Consider the following 19,502-nt stretch of genomic DNA (forward strand, 5'->3'; position numbering starts at 1 on the left):
AGGAAGGGACGATCCGCTGTAACACGTCGTAGCACCAGCGTGTAGTTGTAGAGGATTGAATCCTGAGTTGTACTCATGAGCGATGGCTCTGAAGAACAAAAGGTAAGTGAATGCTGCACGCCGGCCTCCTTTTATACCGGATTTCCGGGGGCGGAGCCCGGCATGCAAATTGCATTCGCCAAATTTCATTGGCCTTTTTCTATAGTAGTCAGAGTTGATTGGTTCTCAAGGGCGAACCCCATCTGTCGTTCTCGACACAACGTCGAGAGACCGACAGAAAGGGAACATGATATCGATAATATCGTTGCATCCCTAGGTAACAGTGATCCGACAAAAAAGTGCTGTTTATGTCTTATTCTCATATCTGGAGGCTTTTAAGGTCCAGGTTGCGAAATTTAGCGGCATCTAGCCGTGATGTTACACTTGCAACCAATGGTTCCCTCCACCCCTTTCGTTCGAAGCAGTACGATGGCTAACACTGGACAAAAAACACTGGACAAAAGACTTTGCCGAATAGGATAACGTATTGACGAAACGTGAAAACGTAGATCAATTTGACAATTAAGGGCTACTGTAAAACAAAATGGCGATTTCCATGTAAGGGGACCTGTGGTGTATGTAGATTGTTATAGCTCATAATGCTTGATTTTGTTTATCATCTCTGATAATTATGTTTATAATGCTGCATGTCTGTCAATAGATTCCTCCTTAAAATTGCACCTTCAAAACAAATTCTAGATTTCTAAAGTCTCCTGTTTGTTTGTTTTCAGAAATGCATAATTTATTATGTTATTTGTTCTAATTGGCTGTATTCTGTCATGTGACAAGTTTCCCATTTGCTCTGTCAAATCTCCTACACTACTAATTTAGACAGAATTTAAACAGAATGGCCATGCAAACATGATGCACTTCAAACATTCAGTTTTTAAATCATACCAGAAGTATGAATATGTATTCTGTCCCTTACACAGTATGCAAAGCAGTACATCCAAATAATCTGTATTCATAGTACAGTAAAGAAACAAAACCCAGATGCCATATAGCATTTGCCAAGGTTATGATGTGTGCAAACAGTGGACGCTTTGCTGTCCCACAAGGCCACAGGAGCTGAGAAACCATCCGATTCTAAAAGCAGAAAAATAAAACTGACCTCAAGCCATGCGGCTCTTGTCAAGTGTAAACGCTATTACAAGAAAACTTCGTAACAAAGAGTTTGTTAAATTGTACTTTTGTAAAACCACCCAAGTAAATGAATTTCACGGTTGTAGTCAATGTCAAACATCACAGAGGTCCGAAAATCCAAAGATGACAACACGATGCAAACAGTATCTGTAAATGTAGCCTACTTATACTACACACAGGTTGTACTGAAAGTATAGTTTCAATCCAGTATGTGCTATGAAAGGAATGTGGGTGCAGACAGTCGCTCACTACCACACTTCCCTCAGCATCTCCGACAAACTACGACCAGTGCAGAATGACAGCATGAGACAACGCTCATCCAGTTTAACCTCCTGCCTTCCTGCAGTTCGGCACACAGCCCTCCATATCGCTGCTCATTTACAAAACCTCTGCCTCGCAAAACCAGTAAGGCCATAAAAAATCTCTGTGCACAGAAGAGTGAGGAGGAATCATTACGCGCAATTTATAAACCATTAAGAGCCTTATAAAAGAAGAGAGCCAGCAATCTGATAGAAGGAAGGGTGTGATGGAGCTTGGAGACTGAGGGGGAGAAGCTTTTCATTTGGGAAATGTGTTCTGGCTGCTGACGTTGGGTTCGGGTAATAGGGCTGGGGGGTCACCTCTAGACCACTGATTCACGCAGTGCTCTGCAGACCATCTGAGAAAGATGGATAGAGAAAGTGAGATAGTCGATTTAGATGAAGAGAAAACTGCAGCAGTTCTCAGACCGCCGCTGATGCCCGCAGGACACAATGGGACCACTTCTCATGTAACTGTAGATGAAATGATAGAATAAGATGAATGTACAAACATGTAAAGACACTGATAAGGAGCCACCTGGGTTCTGCGGGGTCAGATAAGGAACAGGGCTGACTTAGATCTTACAGGATCTACTGTACTCACAATCCATACAACTTCAAAATGACTTGAACAAACACTGGCATTATTATGGTGACATGCTGGGATGGGCAATGAAAGTAAACAGAGTTTTCCAGGAAAACAATTTTGCCTCAAAAATGTGAAAGAGTTGTCTTCAAAACAGCATGTGCTAGCAGTTTAACACTAAGAAGGATACAGACTCAGATTTGTCTAGCGAAAGAAAGAAATGGATGGCAGATGGTCTAACAATTTTATTAAGAAAGATTTTTTCTTAAGGATCAGAGGTGGATAGTAATTAAGTATTTTTACTTTTACTCAAGTACTTTTTTCAAGTATCTGTGGACTTCTTGATGAGAGTGTTTTCACTGTGAATTTTTTTTACTCTACTACATTTGGAAAACTGTTATAAAGAAAGTTTTAAATTGTACCGTTTACAAGATAAAATATTGTATCTTTTTTGGATACATTACTGTCAGTGCCGATCCTAGACGTCTGGGGCCCCTAAGCAAACCTTTGTTAGGGGGCCCTTATCATAATAGATAAAACTAGATATGTGTACTAGCGTACTTTGCGTATAGGAAGGATTGGCTCTGATTATTGTACCCTAAGGTACCCTAAGTTTGTTCACTCGTTCTGAAGCTGACACGTCGGCATTTTTAGTTTGACAAGATTCTGGTCTTTTTTTTGGCCTAGTATGCTCACATATTAAAGTCGTTTTTATTTCAACAACTTGGATCTTTACTGAAAGAATTGTGAAAAGTGCTCTTGAATCAGGCGTCAGAATCAGGGCTCGCTGTGTAGATTTTCACCCTCTGTCGCACCCGCACTGCCGATTCCAACCCCAGGCCAGTCAAGGTAATGTTAGATTAGTCTTCCATATAGAGAGTATGCATTGACGTCACTTTCCCATGTGATCATGTCGGGACACGCCCTGGGACACTCTCCCTTGGGTGGCAAAACACCAAGCGAAGTGGCTGAGGTGAAAAGGAGAAACAAAGAAACGGGAACTGAAACACACAATTATTGGCTGAATTTTCAAGCAGCTGGACTCGACAGTGGTCCTTACGGCTCCAGTACGACTTACCGCACTAAGTGCAAGTTAATTAATAAGATATGTTGCAGTCCAAAAATGAGACCCCAGCATCCACCAGAGCAATTATCAAGATTTAGTGAGATAAGGTCATTGTTACTTATTTTCAAGCCATTAATCAATGAAGCACATGCTTCTGCTGTTGCGCAGTTAGATAAACATAGAATTCCTCGCTGAGTAGTGGGGCGACTCTGAACAACACTGATTGAGGCTCCCAATTATGGACCGGATTACGGTAAAAGAATCGGTATTGGAATGATTCTTAACAAGTATGCATTTATTGACGTCTGAATGACCTCTGCAACACTTATTTTGCAATTATATCTGTTTTAACGATAAGGAGTATAACAACCATATATACTGAGAACCAATGCACACTGACAAAATCAGGAAAACCGATTTTTGTTTCTGAAATGCACTGCACTGCTGAAAAAATATCTAGACATGATTTATACGTAAAGCAGCAAGCTCATTGGCTGCTGGTACGGAGGGAACCAAATACTTCGCAGTTTAGTAGTTATTGTGTCGGATAGGTTAGACTTAGGACTGCGCCATCTTGAGTTTCATGGCAGAACTAGTGTCATTTGAGAGGAATAATGCTTAATTATAGTACACCTCAGTCAAAGATACCTCTAAACTAGGTTGGCGTTATGCAGGATTGAGTGTTTCCTGACACTTTCCAAATGATCAATAAGAAAAATGTAAAAACTTAAATCTAAAAATAAAGAGCAGGTTTCACGAATCTCATAAAATTACCGCAATCGCAGTTTGTAACGTAGCTTTCCTTCAATTTTAACGATCTGCAAAGTTGTTAATCCAATAAGTCCATGATAAATTAAGATATTGGCTTCCAAAGTATGGAGTCGACTCCGAACCGCCCAAACAAATCGTTATGCTTTCGAATCTTTTGAGTGTACCATCGACACAGAGTAACGCACAGAGTAACGCATCAGCACAATCCCCACCTTCCCCCAAAACAGGAACACTCAGACATGCACACTAGCACTTCAGGTAGTTTTGCATATACAACATGTCGAGGAGACGCTGTGTTTTGTACCTTGAACGCAAATGTACTTTGTTTTCGCTGCCAAAGGATGACGACGTGTAAGGATCAGTGGTTAAATTTGATTTTCTTCCACGATACCACTATAGAACAATTTCAACCTTGTGTTTTGTGCTCGTCATTTTACCAAAGATTGCTTCACAAATTTTGGTGAGTTCAATGCAGGATTGCAAGCTGCTTGACCCTGAAAGACAAGTCTATACCAACTTTATTTGGACCAACAAGTGTCTCACAACCACAACATGTAAGTATAATAAATACGTTAAGTGTACATGTTGAGTTGAGTGCTAACAATATATAGTAATTGTGCTTATCCATGTTGTATATGTAGTACAGCTGGAATGGAATGCAGCACTATATAATTGTATTATGTAAAGGTGCGTTAACTTTGGAAGCTCTCGCTAACTTGCTCAGTTACTCCTCTCTGTATAATCAAAGTAATGACCAACTCTTGGACAGAGCCGTTGTTGTTCTCCCTAAGCTATGACGAAAAAGATCAATAGAAAACAATAGTCTAAATGGTTTATGAAGATAGATGGAGTACTTGTGTGATATGGTAATACTGATGCCATTTTTGTACACTTACAGCGTCTTTCATTACAAAAACCATCCTGAGATAAGAACTGTGGTAATGGGTAATTCATTTCTGACAAGCAGTGTATGAAGAAAAACCAATCAAAACTGATTGGGCCACTTGGCCAATCGCAGCACACTGGACACGGGGTAGGGAGGAGCTTAGAGAAGAGAAAATTTTTAACAGCTTTGGAGGAATTGTTTAAGGATCTTTGAGAAAAGCATAAATAATAAATTCATATTTTAAGAAAATAGTAGTTTTTGTTATTATGCATTTGAATATGTTGTTGGGGACTTTAACATTAGGACACTTACAAAACCTTTAAACCTGCTCTTTATGCAAAATCTGATGCTGTCTAAAGACGGTGGGATCATAGAGTGAACCAGTTGTACTGTACTTGTCCTATTGTATACTTCTTCACATTTTTCTTATAGGCTGAAGAGACAGTGAGGATAACAGTATATGCATGCATGAGACAGCACATACAAAAAAGAGCTATTGGAAGGTCAGTAGGGTCAATAACTGCGGCCCAGCGCGCGTCTGAGTGGAGCCTGAGGGCAAGTTTCATCGTATCATAACACTACCACAGTCAATACACTCCAAAGTGAGCCCTTATCCTGCAAGCAAAAAACGGGAACAGAAATCAATAAACTCAAAAAGGTTACACAATAAAACTATTAAATATATTATTGACTCAATCCAATATCTGTTGGACTGCATGGATATTCTAAGATGTTTCACTAGATGAAAAGTGTGTGGAGAAGATGAAAATATACAACAAAAAACAAACAAAAAAGAACATTTACTGCGGTTTGAGGATAAAAACAGCTTGACTTGGCCTGCTTTTGCAAAAACAAAGCTGCATTTATGCCACTATTCTCAAGGTCTTGCAGTCAAGGTTATTTTTCAGTTAAGGTAAGTTTTATGGTTAAAAAATTCTAAATAGTTAAACCAATTCATCTTATTTGTACCGGCTGTCAGCAAAACAAGCAGGAAAGAAAGTTGCATAGCCTGGAGACAGTGAGAGCGACCCGTGTGAGATGGCATCTCTACAGTGTCAAGGAATCTGATTCCACGGAGTTCAAACCACATCACCTCATATGAATTGGTGTCTGTCAATCATCTATCAGCAGAGAGACGATGCTTACGTAACATGCCCAGAAAAAGCCCACATCTCACAGGTAATGGAACACTGGGAAAAAATCAAAACAAAACAACTGATAGTACCCAGGAAGGAGGGAGAAATGCGATGATTGACAAAATAGATTACAGGTTCTGAATATGAGATTATGAAGTTTTCTAGCAGAGGAGAAAAACAGAAAACACGGTGAAAGTGTTAGAAGTGTGAGGAAGGAATGCGAAAGAGGGAAGGTGAGAGAGAACAAATGGCAAAAACATTGACAGAGATGAAGAATAGATAAGGAGAAAAAAGGTAAGTGTCTGTTAGGAGAGAACACATCGGTGTGAAACACAGTCTTTCCAGTGTGCAGGATGAGCGAGAGGGAACAATCAAGCAATGGTGTGGGACAGTGAGAAAATAATAAGCTTTACTTTTTCAACAAATAGTTTGTGAATGGAATTGCTGAAAATTAATAAAAAAATATTAAAATAAACAAACAAATAAATGAAGGTAATACAAAAAACATTTTTCAAACGTTAATAACAGCGTTGAAAGGGTAAGCCTTTCCCATTTTTTTCCACACTTTTATTAGATTTGACTGATTCGTATAGCCTAATATAATACTACAAACACATGTTACACTAAATCCTTTAAACGTTAAACAAAAACACTATGAGTTAATAATATGAAAGAGTAAATAACAAACTGGTAAAATGTACAAAAATAAAATAAATTGTATCTTTTATTCGTTTTATTTTAGTTAAAAATGCTCAACCTTATCTTATTCCAAACCTGTTTTACTTTCAACGAATACAAAGGAAAATGTTTTGAAAAATGTTGGTAACTGAACAACAATGGAACCCACTGACTTCCATTATATAGAGACAAAATATCTTCTTTTGTTTTCCAAGAAGAACGTCATACAGGTTTTGAATGGTAAAGGTGAGTAAATGACAGAATATTTATTATTTGGTGAACTATTCCTTTTCAATATCTACACAACAGATGTATGAAAATGTTTTTACACCTTGTAGTTTTTGGCTAATTTCCTTATCTTTATGCTCGGTCATTTTTAGAATAAAGCCTCTTAAACATCCACTTCTAACAAAAAGATGTCTTTGAAAAGTCATGGGGCACCAATGTGTCTTTGGAAGTGTCAGAGGTGTATGTTTAAGATGTGAAATAAAACCTTCTGTAGCAGTGAATAAGGACAGAGAAAGAGAGAGAGACAGAGAGAGAGAGAGAGAGAAAGACAGACAAAGAAAGAGAAACAGGCAGAAAGAGAGAGACAAAGAGTAAGTGAGACAGTAAGAACAGTAATACAATAACACATTACTCTTCACCCATAATAACGTGGATGGGAAGGATGACACAGCCAGAGTGAAAGTCAAGAGCAACAAAAATGTGCTGGCAGTTATGAATGCCTGATCAATACAAGACTGAGACTGAGAAAGATGGAATAAGAAAGGAACGAGCGTTAAAGCAAAAGCCCATGTGTGTCACGAAGAGAGGGAATGAAGAATGATAGCAGTAACCGATGTCTGCCGAGAGATCGGTTATTACACAAGCTGAGAGACAAACGGCTTCTTTCACTGAGAAATAAAGACACTCATCCATTTGAATCAGCACGGAGGGCCGTCCGTGTCCCGTTCGCAGCACAGGTAAGGAGGACGCTGGGTGCCCTCATTCACCGTTCATTATGTCAAGGGAGCATCTTTCCCCTTGGGGCATGTTGGGTAATTTCGTCGACCAGAATGTGGCGCTGTCCACGGAGCCCTTTGTTATTTACTGCACACTTAGTTCCCTTCCTCACCCTGACACACACAAAATTTATGAGGACAATTGCAAGGCCCGCCGCGCTCCAACGGAGCCCTCCCTGATGAATAGAAAGACAGAGATGGGGGAAAGATGTAAGAACAAGCACGTGGGGCAGAGGGAGAGAGACGGTCTCAAGCAAGGCTTGATGAAAAGTTTATGTTTCTTTGCCTCACTGGATTTCAATCTTTTAAGGACGAAGAACAGAGTTTATGATCCGGGTCACATTGACTAGAGGGGAAACATGCTGGTCTCTTTTTAAGAGAGGAGGAAACATAAGGACTTTGAAGATTTTGACAGCTTGTGTTACAGCTTAAATGGGAATGTGTGTGTTAAGGTGTGCTAAGTCACTTGGGTCTTCTTTAAAAGAGCCAAACTCAAAATAGTTCTGTTTGCATTCACATTGTACCTGGATATGACGTTGGCATGAAAGAGATGTTGCTGTGGTGTTATCTTCTAAATTGTGATGTGTATCTGAGTGTCTTCTGCCGTGAGGGAAAATGGGCGGGGCTTGATTTGACCGAAACATACGTCATGACAAGATTGTTTGGAGGGGAAGAAAAACAATTGAACTAGCCGGATAAATCATTTATAAGAAACACTGCAATAATCCGTTAAAATAAATATGTTATAAAATAAGACTTTTAAGGCGATCTTAGATCCTGTTTTAGTCCATTTTGGTTTTAGCCATGTCTTTTTTATTCTAACTAATGTTTTCTTGAACCCAGTTGACTACAATATTATCATACTTATTAAAGATCAGGATTCCTTTTTCATACCTTTTCTATGATTTTCAGGTCATTCATGATTACTAGTTAAAGAAGTTTAACAGTGTTTTATTGACATAACACTCACAAAGCGCGAATTATGTCCAAATGCCTTCAGAGGTCAGTGCATGTGCCTCAGGAGACGAGGAGCACTGGGTAAAGCCGTTTTGCGGAACATCTAGTCTTGAACTTAATGGCAGTGAAGCTTGCTCTCATCTGTCTTGTAAAATGCCAGTAAGCCACCAAATGTCACTGGAATGTCACTTCCTCCACTTTCTGTACTTTGGTCTTTCATTTGAGACAACAGCTTCGCAGTGTGACATCCATTCCAACTTATTTTATCTCTCTAAAGAACGTCCCCTCTTTGCTCATCAAACACTTTCGGCCATCAGATCATAACAATCCATTAAATATAATCACTTCAGATAAGTCCATTTTCATAAAAGGGGTTACATTAAATTTTAATGAGATTAACCCAATTTATGTACCTTTTTATTCTAGGTTATAAATCGATAATCCGTTGATTATATTATGCACTCAAGCAAAGCGTTTAAAGAGCGGGCGCTGATGATTCGGGCTTTATTTGATCAGTATACACATCCTGTCTCACAGCAGGGAGTTCTACTGGGACCATTCACTAGCAAACACCTATATTATTAGTCTCTTCAACACTGTTCGGTATAAAAAGACAACAAACCGGATGGAGAATAGAAACTACCAAGAGACTAGGCTACAGGAGAGAAGAGCGAAGGGTAAAACAAGAAAAAAATCAAAATGCTTGAAATAGCGGAGCTGATGAGAAACAGAGACCATAGTTCTATTTGTTCACCCTCCTATTTTCAAGTAACCTTTTCAATTGGATTCTTCCAATTAATTTTTCTTCATCTCATATAAATACAAAGGTGCATATCCAACTATCAAATCGAGTCAGACCTCTATCAGGCCAGAGGAGGCATCGGATGATTGACCACAAGAATGGCAAGATATTCCCTAATAGAGCATTGTCCAGTACATGGCTAGCTCTGACAGGGCTCACGGCGGAAGGGCTTGTGAAGCAAGCAAGGTTAATTTGAAATGTGTCGTGAGCAACGGCGCACAAAAAAAGCTTTCCCTAACTCCAGCTGCCCGCTTCGCTTCCCCCCAACTGCTTAAAGGTAGCACGGCCCCATGGGGACGCTGAGAGTGGATGTCAAAGTCTTTATATTTGTACCTTTTTCCACTGTGAAAATTATACACTGCACCGGTTTGCTGACTGATATACTGATGTGTGCCTGGGAACAAATATTTTACTGCTGTTAAATGATTAGTTTATCCAAAAATTGCTTATTGGGTAAATTAAACTAAATCAAATCTACTGGGTTAATGACAACCCATTATGACAGACACATAAGATGATAACGTGACTTCATTGTAATATTAAATTCACACAAACATGATATCCTGATGGTGAGAAAATTATAAGACACTTGCTTTTTCAACAACATTCTATTATTCCTTGAATTTGCAGGTTTGGGGTTGGAATTGCTGACTCCTACTTTTAAACTTCTTGCTTATGGAACACTTACATAACAGCCTTCACTTGAAATTGCATAATTAAAGCATACTACAGTTGGTTTGTTACAGTCGGCTAAGGACATATGGCATAAGGAGACACAGAGATCCATTTGTATCAGCATGTATATAATAAAAGCTAATGTCCCCAATGAACTACCATTACTTGAAACCTCTCAATAGATCCTGTCCAGCCAACAGTGCACATATGGTCAATGAATGCCTCCTGTCCTCTGCTTTCAATGTAGGTTAATGAATTCATATCTACAGTCGTCAGCATGCGTGACCGTTGCATTTGAAGTCATCATGCGAGAATGCCTACACCTGAATGCGTGGTGTCAGATGGTCGCACGCTGAGAATTGCGCTCTGTGTGACACTATGTTGGGCACGCGACCAGCGTGGTGCTGAGGTGATGGGCAACTTGGAACAAACAGGCTGTGCTCATTCATCAGCAAGCGTGTTGTGAGCTACTGTAATAACACATGCCGAGCGTGCCATTCAGATGCACATACACACATTTTGTAAGTGGCATTAATCACCACTCTGTAGGAGGTGAAGTCTGGCTTCTGTTTGAACATGCAAGCGTGTTAAAAATATTTTCAAGAGTGAAATCATGACTCGTCTTAGCAACAAACAAAAAAAATGACCGATTTCACACTATGGCTTATCTCTCTCCCAACGGTATATCTCCATCCTTGTTATTGCACATGTGAAGGTGGCACAGAGTCAGATTAGACATCGGACTAGGCCCATTAATTGATTTGTCCAGCCCCACTGGCGAAGACAGAAACACATTGATAGAGACAGTGGGGCCATGGGAGAGAAGTATTTGTAAACAGAGTCCACAGATAAGGACTGCAGGCTTAATGAAAAGAAAAATACAATTCAGGTGGCATTCTTTGTTCGTTTTAAATTGAATCTATTTTGCTGGAAAACCTTTTGAGAGGACAAAAACTCACTGCATTATTGGAGAGGATTTTAAAGCTTGAGCAATAATGGAAAACAATGCGACGTTAAAGCGTGCTGTAGGGAAATGTTCTTTCAGTATGCAATTGTGACTGTGAATGCTATATGAAGCATCTTTAAGGGAAACCAAAATGGGCGAGTTAAACAATAAGCACTTTTACTGGATGGATACAAGAAGATTATTTCAGCTGGGTTTTAGTGCTTTTCAAATGAACATTTATATGAAAGTGATTATTCACATCAATCAGTTATGTAAAGAACAAACCTCAGGTGTGCATTGGTTTTAATACTTTAACAGAATCAAATATTCTTCTTATACAACGGTTGCCACTTTTTAATGTTTTTTCAGGTCTTGTTCTCTAAAACACAGTCCAGTAGATGAGGAGATTTGCACACTGTGCATTGTGTCTTTGATTGTGAACAAGTCAACAGTGCAGAGATATTTGTATAAAATCTGTCTATGGTATAATGGTCTACAACCTCAGAAAGAGCAAATGGGTAATTCCAGCATTACGGATGTGATATTTTCAGTCAAAACCTGAAATATACATTCTCAGAGAATGTCTTTATTAGCTACCAATAATACTGAATTATCGTTTTATGTTTTGCTAAACCCCTGATGATAGAGTCCAGACATCAGAAGAATCTCAGTTGTATGCACAAGTTTCAAAGTGAGGAAAATGAACGACTTATGGATGGGACAAAAAAGATGCATGTTTCTGAGAGATCATACTTTGTAGGATTTCTGTGAGTTAAAATGTGCAAACCAAAAGCAATAATATCCAACAAATAGAGCAAGGATGACTCTTAAAAAATAGTTGTGCCCACTTATGAGAAATATGTGACAATTCATTTCCCTAACTATCACAAACTGTGGTAAATAAAGTGCCTTAAAATGTTGGTAACCAAACAACAGCGGTACTTGTTTACTTTTATACGGACACTAGTGAATGGGAAAGTGAATGGGTCCCACCGTTGTTTGGTTACCAAGATTCTTCAAAATATCTTGGTGCGTAAATGATGAAAGAATTTTTCATTTTGGATGAACTATTCCTTTACGTATCTTTAAGTGTCTTACCTTTAAAACAAGACTAAAATGCTAAAATTTTTGCAGTCCAAGCAAAACTCTTTGTGGCAAAAGCACCGACCGCAACTAGCACAAACCCACACCTTTGACCATCACAAACACCAGCGATCGGATATGCTGAGCAGGCAGAAGACTCAATCTAACTCTACCTCCAAACTCTCTCGCCTTCTTTCTCTCTCTCTCTCTCTCTCTCTCTCTCTCTCTCTCTCTTACTCTCTCTCTCGTTCTCTGTTCTGCAACTGCAAATGGGACAGAGACCAAGAGGTCTGCTCTACAAGCAGCAGCTTAAAGGATTACCATTAATTAGATGTCAGGGACAGAAAGGGGCTTTGCCTGTCTTGGCCATGATACAATATCTCCTAATCTTGCTGTGCTCCTGGATAAAAAGAAATCAGTCCATTGACAGAGAAAAGAGCAAATGGAAAAGTACGAGCGGGGAGGAGGAGAGATGGTCTTGAGGGAGGTTGAGGGATAGAGAAAAGAGAAAGGGCTCGGGTAAGGATGGAGAGATGGATGGAAAATAATAGCACTGGAGATCTTTAGAACTTTCTGTGTCTTGCACTCGAAAGGACAATGAACCATCTCTATGGAAACAAAGGAGAGGAGAGTAAAGAATATAGATGGGGATGAAGGGATGCTCGGTCAGACAGGAAGTGACATAGAGCTAATAAAAACGGGACATGGGGAGCAAGAAAGAGGGCATGAGAGGGGCATGTCAAGGGAAGGAATAGAGTGGGAAAATGATAGCGCCATAAATGAGACGTTACTCACATGAGCCCAAGCGTGCCGGCAGGTGGAAGGACATGCGGCCAAAACCACAACACCTGCAAACTGAAACTGACCTGTGGGGAAACTGTAAACCAACCAAGCTTGTTTTACTCGTATATACAGCTCTTCCCTTCAGCCCTGCAGGTCATATTACTTCATGACAGTATGCAGAGAGAGCACACAACCAGGTTCACCAGATGTCCACAACAACTGCAGATATGTCATCTGGTGGACGTTTGACAGCTTGGATTTTGATAAGATTTTTGCCTCTAATGGGTAATGGATGGCCTGACCTGGCCTGAAGCAATGTTTTATCAGACCTGCATAGAGATGAGCAGGGATGCATCCTTCTTATCTAAAGCAAAGTCTGCATTCTCCCTGAGGCATGTGAACTCCCATATTCCCATCTCTGTAACATTTTAGACAGGGAGAAAAGTAAAGCGATCATTTTCAGCTTTTTGTTTTTTTGTGAAACATTCCTCTGACACATGTCATCGAGATCAATGTGTTTCTTTGTTTTGTTGTAGAATTGTTGAAAACTTGCCCCTCTGGCAGATACGGTTTAGGGGAAATGTGGTACAGGAAAAACAGCTCAGTGGAACAGGATACACCAGTGATAAAGCAAGTCACCATCAGCTTTGAGCATGACAGCTATTTTTGTTTGTTTGTTTGTTACTGTGTTTTTTTGTGTTTACACTACAAACATCATATTCGTAAAGCATATTTTTTTTCAAATTTTCTGTGAAAATGTCTAAACATCTTTGGAACAAGTTATATGCTTAGCCGAGTGAAACCATATTTTACAGTTTACACTTACAGTCAAAAAGACTTGAATGATGAATTATGGAAAATTTGTCTGAACGGTTCGGTAAAGAACCTTAAACATCCAAAGAACTTTTCTGTTTTACAAAAGGTTCTTTGTGGTGGAAAAGGTTCTTTAGATTATTCAAATAAAAAATGGTTCAACCGTTGTGAAAAACCTAAATGAGGACCAAATGTGACCATGGACAACTGGGTGGTCTGGTTGTCGGGATATGACAATATATGAGAGCTGAGGGTGCAAAAAAATGTCAAGCCAAGATTTAGACAAACTAGTTCATGCTTTCATCACCAGCAGGGTGGATTACTGTAATGGACTCCTAACAGGTCTTCCCAAAAAGACCATCAGACAGCTGCAGCTCATAAAGAACGCTTCTGCCAGGATTCTCACCAGAACCAAAAGATCTGAGCATATCACTCCAATCCTCAGGTCCTTACACTGGTTACCAGTTACTTTTGGAATCAACTTCAAAGTATTATTAATTGTCTACAAATCACTCAATGGTCTAGGACCTAAATACATCATTGAATATAAACCAAACAGACTTCTCAGATCATCAGGATCAAGTCAGTTAGAGATAACAAGGGTTCACTCAAAACAGGGCGAGTCAGGGTTTAGCCATTACGCCACCCGTAGCTGGAATCTGCTTCCAGAAGACATCAGACGTTCACCAACAGTACCTACTTTAAATCCAGATTAAAAACATACTTGTTTAGCTGTGCATTCACAACCTGAGCACTGTGCTGGTTTACATCAACTGCACTTCTATTTCAAATTTATTTTTATTTTGCTCTCATTCTTTTTATATATACACTCACACTTTTAATCAATTTTATTGCTGTTTTATTGTTTCTTAAAATCTTAAAAAGTAATTGTGATTTTAAATGATTTGCATTTTAAAGCATATTTCTTTCTGTCAATCATTTTATGTAAAGCACTTTGAATTGCCCTTGTGTATGAAATGTACTATATAAATAAACTTGCCTTGCCTAAATATTGAGAAAATCGCCTGTGATGTCAATCAGAGACACTGGAGCAGCTCATCCACTCCCAAAAATTTTATAATGTTTTTATATCTTTGGGGTAGGAAATTTACAAAATATCTTCATGGAACATGACCTTTACTTAATATCCTAATGATTTTTGGATAAAAGAAAAATAAATCCTTTTGACTAATACAATGTATTTTTGGCTTTTACTAAAAATGCTCTCGTGCTACTTAAGGTTTTGTGATCCAGGGTCACCAATTTGTTTGAATAACACAGCCGCACCAAGGCTGCCCATCCGACGTCTTTCAGGGCTCTCAAAAGTCAAAACTACATTCAGCTCAGTGCGAAAAAAACAGCACTTCATTCATGAATGACACATTTCTGTGTACTACAATATCATTGTGATCATTCTAAAGTATGCCGTCATTGGTGTGAAGTACCTTCATTCATGTTGCTGGAGGTAAAGAACTAAGTTAGTTAACAGTGTGACAAGGTGTAAACGGCGACAAAACTTTTTACAGTCGATGGGAAAAGGTCTTGTACTGCTCCCGCATATTATGCAAAATGCATTTTTTTAACAAAGAATGGCCAAGATGCAGATGTCACGTTAATGCACACACCTTGTACTTTGCTAACTGTATGTATTACGTTCACTCCACTCTGTGCCGCTGTGAACTGAAGAATGTGCTAAATAACGCAGCCTGCCGCCGTTTCCATAATAAGAGTTTTAAAGGAGACTATAAAGCGATTTCGAATTCATATACATAAATTACATAATGACTCAAATGTTTTTAGACGGGCTGAGCTAGAACTTCATGGTGGCTAAAGCCCATCTAAAAAGGGCATAGCAACACCACTGTTGTCCAAGAACAGTTGTTGAGTAAACATAGTTTTGAGATGACATAGTTTTCATTTTTGGGTTAACGATTCCTTTAAATCCAGTATAGTATCAGTTAATGTACATGACCTTTGTGTGTGTCATCATGTGGATGAGAGGTTCAGTGTGCACACAAAGTATGAAAAGGAATCTGAATAATGGAATAATGAAATAACAGGGGGCTCACTTCTGACTGTGTGTTCTTCAGGGAGGAAGTCTATGAAGGTTCAGGGTTCGGGGGGCTACACAGAGCCCCCATCTCGCCAGAGACGCTAATTACTTTGGGGACCTTGAGATTTCATGGGATTTAAAGCAAAGGGGGGCAAGATTTTCCAATTTGCTTCAATACTTGATGTTTGCTTCCATTAGAGTTGCAATTCGACTTCTAAAAGCAAACACAGTCTGTGCACATCGGTGTATACTGATAAAAGTAAAACGCTATTAAGACGCTGTCTGCCTCCAGGGCTTTATCCCCGAGGAGTGTGTAATAATCTCCAGGACAAACACATTGTCCCTCACGAAAGACACAAACTCCCACTGCACAGCACATTCGCGTGCATATAAACTCCACGCAAAGTCACATTTACCTAAAATGTTCCAGATAAATTTGTGGGATAAAAATCTAGGGGTGTTTAAAGTCAGGACGAGAGGTTTTGTTTGCTGATGAAGTCATAATTCAGACATTTTAATAGAACGGGACATAGACATTTACTGAAAGCAATGAAAGCACAATGATCGGTTTGTAGATGAAGAGTCGACCTACACAGCCGCCTTTGTCCTACACTTTTCCTTTTCTAACACAGCATAGTTCAGGAAATCCCCCTGAGAATTACATAGAAATTCAGTGGCCATACTTGATCAAGCAACATGAGCTCCATAACATTAGCATGTCATTACACATGTTGCAATCATCACTTTTGGTTCCTGTTACACTGGGGGCCAACACATCATATTTCACACCGAGATAAATAGTGTTATTCACTTCTGACAGCTGTTTACTAAATGCGGCTCTGCTCTTGCGTAAATGAGAGTAAGTAAGAGACGCTTATAAGATTTGCATTCTTCTTTATTCATTCATTCCCTTCTTCATTTCATACGCCGAAAAGCGGCCATAATCTTTAAGTACCATATTGATTAATGTGCTTCATATCAATGAAACGCACAAATAAAAGTGTCACGTATGCTAAATGATGACGCCCGGGCGTGACAAATGTTAATTACATTTAGACAGTTGAAAACAGATAAGGCGCGGATTGTAATGCGAGGTAAATGAGTCAGGTTAAAACAAAGCAGTGGCGTGTTTGCATATTTTAAAACATAATACAGCGCAGTCACACTTCATCAGTGTGTTAGAAACATATCAGTTGCCCTGATGAAACCAGTCATAACCCTGGATGGATTGTGCGTGTTTTCATGTTTATTTGCAAAAACAATTCAATTTGCGATTTCCCAAGCTCCCAGCAGGACACATTTGACATTATAAAGCGTGGCTGTCGTGACTTTTATTGATGGAAGTTAATGCAAAAGTCATGCAAATTAAGGCGCAGGGTTGCGTATCTCTTTAATTGAGGATAAGTATTTTTGCCTTAACTTTCTGCATATGCCTTTGGTATAAGATACTATACGGGTCTCGTCTATAGGCTATGTGTTACACAGTCATCTCTTTAAAATTATAAAATTAGGCAAATAGAATGAACAACGGTATTGAGAGAAGCTTTGCTTATTGTTTGAAGCTTCACCTTAAAGTGCCCCTAAGCACCTGCCCACCCACATGAAAACGTTGACCAATAAAATAACATCTAGAGAAGCAAAAGTTAAACCGCCTATGTCAATCCTTTTCTTCTGACAGTCTCTCCATTACCAAAAAGGATAATATTTTTCTAAAGCTTGAGTAATAAACTCTTGGTATTTTATAACAACCAGGCTGTTTTTTTCAGATGAGAAATCGGATTGGCGAAGAGACAAAGAGAAGCGCTAAAAACAAAAAGTTATATGGAAGAGAAAGATACAAAGCAAAAATATTTATACGATATGTTTATCCCTGCTCCCCGTGACCTGAGGTAGTTCGGATAAGCGGTAGAAAATGGATGGATGGATGTTTATCCCTGTGATTGTATGCATATGAGTTCCGTAATCCTCACTGTGTCTGGTAGCATGGTTACTGTAAATGACAGAGGTGTACGTTTATGGATAAAGACATGAATGCCATGACTTCTTCCTTTAATTGACTGTTCGGTGAGCGAAATGTCAGCTTCTGCAGCTGTAGGGTCGTATTTGCAGCTTAACTGTGTTTTGTGTGCGTGCAGTGTGTGTGGGTGTGTGACAGACGGAAGAAAACCAGGCGGAGGAAAACCAAACTCTGAGCGGAGTCTAGCGAACAGGGACAGGTACAAAGAGGCTGGACAAGTGAGTCTGTTAGTGTGTGTTGAACAAACTAGTCAAAACATTTAAAGATTGATGTCGATTAGTCGCGGGTCATGTGATTTTATTGACAATGTACCCTTAAGAGGACCTGTGCGCGGGACGGATGTCATTCCCGCCCGGTTCAGCGGGATTCTGTCACATTCCCGGTGTTCTGCCTGTTTATGCTACCCTATCAAATTTTGCTACCTCCATACAAAACAGGACTAACCCCTCCCCCAACCATAACACCTAAGTTACCCCTCCCCCAACCCAATCACAACACGAGGGCAGCAAAATTCTATGGGTAGCATAATTTGCCAGAACACCGGCTATAATATATGTTTTCTTGTCCTGCTTCCGCACGCATCATTCACGATGTGTCCTGTTTTCGTTCACAACATTCACGATTTGTTCTGACGCCGCAAAAGCTCTTAGGGAAAGCCTTATACGTTTAAGTGCGCTGTGCTTCTACACGCAGATCTTTTAATATTATACGCTATTTTATACTTGTTTCCCGTTTAATAAAACATGAAAGAAACAGAATTCAAAAAACTTTTCTCATAATGTGAAGCTTATGTCACACCCTATGTTGCATGTTGCAGTGGCACCACCATCTTGGGAGGATAATACTCCACTGCTATTATTGTTTTGATATGTACTGTTGGTTGTTTTGTTTGATATATGGTGAAATCGAAAGTGAAAGATCCATGGGCTTTTCCTGAACGACTCTGCGTAATGCTATTGCCTATTTTTTTGTACAGCTTATTGGTAGAGAGGACAGGAACCGAAGTGGCAGAGAGAAGGGGTTGGTTTCGGGAAAGGAGCACGAGACGGAAATAACATGGAATGGGATAATGCCGTTTTTTAACACACAAGGCCGACCTACCATAGTAATATTTCCTAATCAAACAAGAAAAACAAAACACTCCATTGAATCTACAAGCTGCCATCCTCCCAAGATGGCGGAACATTCAAAGCGGCGTGACGTCGATTAACAAGCTCTATTGGCTGCTGTGTCACAAAGGTGCTGCGTTTGTAAGTCCACTATGATAAAGCGTCTGCTGCATTAGGGTAATAAATATATTAACATTGTTCTGTAGTCATAGGCCGTCACAAACAAATTCAACATATTTTTCTGTTGTTGAATCTATTAGTGCACATGTCACGTTCAGTTGACTTGAAAATGCAAGGGAAGTTTGGTCTGTACACAGCAGGGGCGTGTCTAAAAGGGTGGCACAGGGTGGCACCGGCCCACCACAAAATATGCTTTGTCCCCCCACCGCAGAGACTGATCGGAGAATAACATCTGCAGGAGCAATTTGGGTGCATGTAAAATCTCACGTGCTGTTCTGACGTCACACTCTTTAGCACCGCTTGAAGTATTACACACCTACTCACAGTGTGGTTCACTAACAATTTTCCCTGTATATTTACGACACCATTGGATTAGAGTGGTGTCAATTTTACATTGCTCAACGCCATTGGTTTAAAGTGCTGTCAATTTTACATTGCTCAACGCCTTTGGATTAGACTGCTGTCAATTTCTCAAC

This window comes from Triplophysa dalaica, chromosome 11, assembly GCF_015846415.1.
Source record: "Triplophysa dalaica isolate WHDGS20190420 chromosome 11, ASM1584641v1, whole genome shotgun sequence".
Taxonomy (NCBI): Eukaryota; Metazoa; Chordata; class Actinopteri; order Cypriniformes; family Nemacheilidae; genus Triplophysa; species Triplophysa dalaica.